The 6,752-nt window shown below is 42.4% G+C and overlaps 1 long non-coding RNA gene across 1 annotated transcript; it reads left to right on the forward strand.

The window, feature by feature from the left end:
- The first annotated feature begins 3,124 nt into the window (after positions 1–3,124).
- LOC120862715 lies at positions 3,125–6,550 on the forward strand. The gene is made up of 3 exons (XR_005720832.1): positions 3,125–3,958; positions 4,401–4,428; positions 6,040–6,550. It is a non-coding gene; the product is annotated as an uncharacterized LOC120862715 (long non-coding RNA).
- The last annotated feature ends 202 nt before the right edge of the window (positions 6,551–6,752 follow it).

Consider the following 6,752-nt stretch of genomic DNA (forward strand, 5'->3'; position numbering starts at 1 on the left):
AAATGAGCTACCCTTCATGTCAGTTTTTTTTTTAATATTTTTTTGTTTAATTATTTATCTGACTGTGCCAAATGTCAGTTAGAGCACATGAGATCTCTGGTTGCGGCCTGTGGGATCTAGTTCCCACACTAGGGATAGAACCCAGGCCCCCTGCATTGGGAGCACAGTCTTGGCCACTGGACCACCAGGGAAGTCCCTTCATGTCAGTTTTTTCAGTGAAATTTTTCTGAGAAACAATGTTATCTGAGTTTCATGGTGCTTTTACATTTCCAAGTGGTGAAAAGCATTCTTCATCCTGTAATTTAATGGTCAGCAATATCTTACAGATGCCATAAGGCAGCAGGATAATTGCCTTGAAAGCACCAGAAATTACTGAGCAAATGCTGACTATTTATCTTCTGGAAGTCAAAAGCAGTTCACAGAATGAAGTTACATTTATTGCTTATTTTCTCTCTGTGGATACGTGACTCTTCTTTAATTATAGGAATGGCTGTATTAATCATTGGTTGATACATTGACCAAATTAGAGACTGAAGAAACCTGGAAATGGACATAACTATGGTTGAAGAGAAAATGGTGATATTTCTTCGTCACACACACACTAGACCCCTTCTGACTTTCAGTGTTTCCTACAAAAATAGTTTAAAATATGATGAGCATGAGAGATCCCTTAGTTTTAATGATCCTTCGGGATAGTCTCCCCATTTCTAAGACTTCAGATGAGTCTGCATTTTCCAGTATTGGCCATGCCAGCTATCACAGTTAAAACTACATGATACTAACTTCTGTGACTATATTAAAATCCAAGAGATCATGTGCAGGGGATGTTCCAAGTTCCCCAGTAGATGCCTGAAACTGCGGGTGGTACTGGACCCTTTCACAAAGTTTACTTTGTCTGTTGTACACAGAATATTGGCACTAATAATAAAATAGTACAGTTATTACAATATACTGTAATAATAGTTCATTGAATGTGGTTTCTCTCAAAATACCTTATTTTACAAATTTGTTGCTCTTCCATCTTAGCTATGCACTTTACCATGCTAGTTCAAATTTTTTCCCTTCTTTATAGTTTCACAGGTAGAAGATTAATTTCTTCCATAGATCTTAGCCATCTCAGCATATGATATTTTTTTCCTTATTAAGTCAAGAGCTTTCACCCTTTCACTTAAAAGAAGCAGTTTATAGTTTCTCTTTGACATATCCAAATTGCCAGCATCACTATTCTTGCATGTGGGGGCGATTATTAAGTAAAATAAAGGTTCCTTGAACACAAGTACTGCGATACCACAACTGTCAATCCAACAAAGGTGATGACTGTTAAGTGACCAGTGTCACCATGGGAACACCAGAAGGATAGATGCTCAATTCCCTGGCAGGACATCACAAAATTTCTTCACAGTACTCAGAATAGCTCGAAGTGTAAAACTAATGAATTGTTTATTTCTAAAATTTCCTATTTAATTCTTTGGGGCTGTGGTTGACTTTGGGTAACCAGAAAGCAAAACTGTGGGTAAGGGGGAAATGCTGCAGTCTTTGGCCAGGTCTGTAAATCAAAAAGTACAAGAATTCGGCATTTATTTTCTGTTCTTGCTAGACAAACTATTAATAGTACCTGAGCCAGTTTTGCTACATGAAATGTTTAAACATTCCTGTAACTGTCCCCTGGAACTTCATTTTAGGATCCAAAAAACCTGCCTTTCCCTTAAATACCATCCTGTGATAGATGTGGAGGTGGTTGGTCTACAGTGTAAGCAGGCTGCATCTCAGCAAACTGTTCCATATGAGAGCAAGAGGCATAGTCACTAACACGGAACAGTCAAACCTGCCCCCCCTCCCCTGCACACACAGTGCTTCGGCTTTTTAAGGAAGCAAAGGTCTTGTTTTACACTTAAAAATAGCCAGACTGCTGCTTGTTACTTAAAAGATTTCCTTAACCACTCTTGTCCCAAATTCTCTTATTCTGCTGGTTGTCAGGAAAGAGACATTTTATTATCCTCTAAAACATAACATCTCATCCCTTAGGACTGCCCTCTACAAACTGACTTCAAAAGCATGTAGATATGCTTCTTTTTACTTTTCCTTGGTGAATAGCCATCTGTTTGTTGTTTTGTTTTGTTTTTAATGTTTTGGCTGTGCTGCATGACATGTGGGATCTTAGTTACCCAACCAGGGATTGAACCGGTATTCCCTGCATTGGAAGCAGAGAGTCTAAACCACTGGACCTCCAGGGAAGTCCCAAGCCATCTATTTTTTAAGTGAATTTTTTTTTTTTTTTTTTAGTGTAAAGAAAAGGAGGAAAAAGAAAAGAGCTGAAGTAACAGGGACAAGGTCAGACTATTGACATAATAATCTCCAGTTTGTGCTATTCATAATTCCAAGATAGGCATGCCAGCTATAGATGGTGTGATATGGTAAGTGCATTTCTGCTTTCTCTTTTATCAGCATTCATCTGATTGCCCGTGGATTCAGGGAAAGGTACTGTAGTCATCAAATGAGCTTTGCCTTGGAGCCTGAAAATGGGAGGGGTGTAGCTGACTGTGGGAGGGGATGATGGAGACCTGGGAGGCAGACTGCCTCTGGTCCTGGCCAGATGCCACCCTTCTGTTGGGAGACTCTTGGGAGAGAGGAGACTGAGCCCCAAGTTTCTTCATTCATAAACACAGGAATGGCCTGGATCCAATTCTGAATGCCTGTTATCTCTGTATATAGTATTACCTTTCCCATTCTCTGCTAGGGCTAAATTCATAGCATCCATCACATTATATACCTCAGGTGCTGATAAGAGAATGATCTCAAATGTTGGGAAAATAGAATTGAATGTGTATTTGTAGATTCCTTCTTTCAGAAAAATATTCTAAATCCTCTCATTTATAGTTGCACCGTTGTTTCCATAAATTCTCCACAGTCCTTTAAAAAAATGTTACCTTGATTAGGAATCAGTAAATATCCTGGGAGGGCTTCCCTGGTGGCTCAGTGGGAAAGAACCCGCCTGCAACGCAGGAGATGTGGGTTTGATCCCTGGGTCGAGAAGACCCCTGGAGAAGGAAATGGCAACCCAGTCCAGTATTCTTGCCTGGAAAATTCCATGGACAGAGAAGCCTGGCGGGATACAGTCCGTGGAGTCACAGAGTTGGACACAACTAAGCTACGACTGACTTGACGACTGAACAGCAATAACACATCCTGGGAATGAAAGTCAAAGTCAGATTCCACTTGGAAGAGCTCTGGGACTGTAGGGAGAACCTGGGCTGAGGGCAGATCACTGCTGCTCTGTTCTCAGGATGTGTTGGCAAGCCCCGCACAATGGGAAGAGTCTCAGATCAAATGGCAGGGCAGCATTGCCACACAACAACGTGCAAACAACTCTAAGTCTCGCTGTATTAAACCCGAGGGATGCTGAGGGGAAAAAAACTGCCTCCAAACATAAGTGGAAATTGAACTTAATACTCTAATCACCATAAATTGTAGTGATTATTTGTGTAAAACCATAAATGTACACTATGACTAAATGAGTCATTTACGGAATATCCTTTCAGTTATTAACTTGGCATAAATACTAATCCCTAAAGATGAAGTTGAACACTAATCACTGGGAGCATTCGGGGACCTCTTGTAATCCGAGGATCGTATTTACATAGGGTAATTTCCCCATGGTAGCAGAGTAGGGCGGCTCACTCCTTTGTAAGTAGTAACATACGACAAGGATGCTAGAACAAGGAACGGATTTTCGTCTCTTCTCCCAACCCCTCCCCTTCTTTCCCAATTTGAGCTTAATTAAAATTCCTCAGAACTTAGCTCTGCTTAACAAGCGGGCAGAGCCAGTCCTTTAAACGCTGACACCTCCTCTACTTCTACCCATTAAGGGTCATTACTGGAGAGCACATCCAAGGTGTCAGGGCTACAGGTCAGAGGGCAAGAATCCTCAGAGCGAAGAAGCAGAATGCCACCACAGCAAGTAAATCTACCATTTGCCTGACTTTTAAAATGCATTTTTAAAGATGAATTTTTTTTTATGTAATCCTTGAAAGTCCACATAGCTTTACATCACATTTATCTTCTACAAAATGAGCAGCTGCTGCCCCACCCCCGCTCTCGACCCCTTTTCTCTGCCCCACATTTGTAAGTAATATACTACTATTTCTTGATTTATCAAATTTGCATTCCAAAATTCTGGCTTCATCTCACGTTAGCCAGGATTTAGCTAACACAGGCACATCTCTCAATCTCCTCTACTTCTTCCAAAAATAGTCGATCTCAATTTTAAATCTGCCACTATTACATTATTGTGGCCATGTAACTAGAATTCACTGTTGAGCCAAGTAAAGTATGACTGTAACTATATTGCCTTTCTCTGAAAACCATGTTTCTCCTAGTACTATTTTTCTTTTGCCTTATAGGTTTATCACCTTTACATACTTCGAACAGGTATGTCACCCACAGCCATCAGTAATCTTTCATATTCTCAAGCACAGTGGCCAGGTCTGTGTCCCCTGTAGAGCCATCAGTCTCCCTGAGTTCAGGACCAGCTCCTGACCAGCTTGGTGCTCTCCAAGCTGCTGCTGAGCTGTCATCTTTGGTCCCCTCCATCACTACTTTCCTGGGCTAGATCTCTGTTTCCTGGACTTCATGTCTGTCTGTTTTATGGTTTACACCCTCATTTTGCTAACGTATGTTATCCAATAGCTTCTTCAGAAAGGGCAGAAACAAACTTTTTGATTCATTATGTGGCTGAAAGATGGGCTTCCCTGGTGGCTCAGATGGTTAAAAAAAAAAAAAAAAATCTCCCTGCAATGTAGGAGACGGTTTGATCCCTGGATCTGAAAGATCCCCTGGAGAAGAGAATGGCAACCTACTCCAGTATTCTTGACTTGAGAATTCCATGGATAGAGGAGACTGGCTGGCTATAGTCCGTGGGGTCACAAAGAGTCAGACACAACTAAGCGACTGACACACAACACTTGTGGCTGAAAATGCCCAATGGCCCTTATATTTTTCCCCGAGGTGCACACTGGTCTATATTTCGGCATCCCCTGAAGACTGAGGACCTCCAGGTCAGAGGACTCTAAAGTGTCCCTCTTGCTCAGCTGTTTTCTGGACCATTTTAGACTGTGTTTTTGTGTTTGTCGCTCAGTCATGTCTGATTCTTTGCTACCCCATTGGGCTGTAGCCCACAGGCTCCTCTGTCCATAGTATTCTCCAGGTCAGAGTACTGGAGTGGGTTGCCATTCCCTTCTCCAGGGGGTCTTCTCAACACAGGGGTTGAACCCAGGTCTCCTGCATTGCAGGTGGATTCTCTACTGTCTGAGCCACCAGGAAGCCCTCTTTTAGAGCAGAGGGGAGAACTTATCCTTTTAGCATTCCAGACTCCTTAGCATATAAGAAAATTCTTCCTGCTGTACAGTTACATACTTCTTTTTTTATTGTATCCTTGGACTTTTTTGTCCAAGAACATGGATTGGGGAGAGGAGGGAGAAGGCATAAGTAAAGAACTCAACTGCCTGAAATTGACCCTCCTTGGCCTCTGAGGACTTGACAGTTTTCCAAGACAAGGGGAGTGGCATGTAGGTTAGTCTTGTCTCAGGCTGCCACTTGCCCATCCATGGATGTGCCACGAGTTGTGATTCAGCTCCTGGGTAAAACACCTGACCTTAAAAGAGTCAAGATTAGCCAGTCTCGAAGGAGTGAGCTGTAGACCTCTGAGAACATCAATATCATTTTTTTTCCTACAAGAGCCAAAGCAATTTAAGTTACACCTGAGAAGGAAAAGGGAAGGGCTTCTAGGATGTTGCTCAAATTAAGGGAAAAGCAAAAGGGGAAAAGGTTTATATAAAAAGGAAATATATATAAAAAAGATGTGCACCAACCACTGTCTCCACCGTGCTTCTCCATTGCCTGTCTCTTTGCATTAACTGGAAACACAAGATTTGCATTTCAAGCTCCATTTACCACTTGGAGTGGCTGAGTGCCTACATGAGACCAAGGGGCAGTGGCAGGAAGACTGCTGAGGAGCTCCTGAAAAGGCTTTCTCTTTTCCAGACAGAGGCTTGGAAGGAAGCAGCCTTTGTTCCTTCCATCCTTCCTGCATAGGACTCTGTGTGAGGACCTAACGTGTGGAAGCATCATGTGAAAATGGTGCTAGAGGGCCCACACGTCAGGAGGATGGGAATTACCTGGATGATTTACTCCACCAACCTTGAGATCACAGTCTCCGGACAGTAGCAGTGAATGTCCCATACTTCCTCGGCGAATCCTTAGCCTCAGTCTAAAGTAGACTCCTTTGCTGTGCCTTTTTTTTTTTTTTCTGGAAGTGAGATTCACATAATGAAAATTAACCACCTTGGCTTTACAGTTCAGTGGCATTCACAGTGTTGTGCAATCCCCATCTCTAATTCCAACACGTTTCCATCACCTCAAAAGAGAGCCGTGCACCCATGAGGCAGTCACTTCCTGTTCTTCCCTGCTCCCAGCCCCTGGCCACCACAATCTGTTTTCTATCTCTGGGTTTACACATCTGTATATTTCATGTAAAAGGAATCACAATATGTAACCTTTTGTGTCTCACTTCTTTCACTGTGCATGTTTTTGAGTTTCACCCATGTTGCAGCATCTATCAGCACTTCATTCTTTTACATGACTAAATATAATAATGCAATGTCGTGATGTCATAGATACGGGGTTTCCCTGGTGGCTCAGATGGTATGGTAAAGTGTCTGCCTGCAATGCAGGCAACCCAGGTTCGATGCCTGGCT

Source organism: Oryx dammah, unplaced genomic scaffold, assembly GCF_014754425.2.
Source record: "Oryx dammah isolate SB20612 unplaced genomic scaffold, SCBI_Odam_1.1 HiC_scaffold_4, whole genome shotgun sequence".
Taxonomy (NCBI): Eukaryota; Metazoa; Chordata; class Mammalia; order Artiodactyla; family Bovidae; genus Oryx; species Oryx dammah.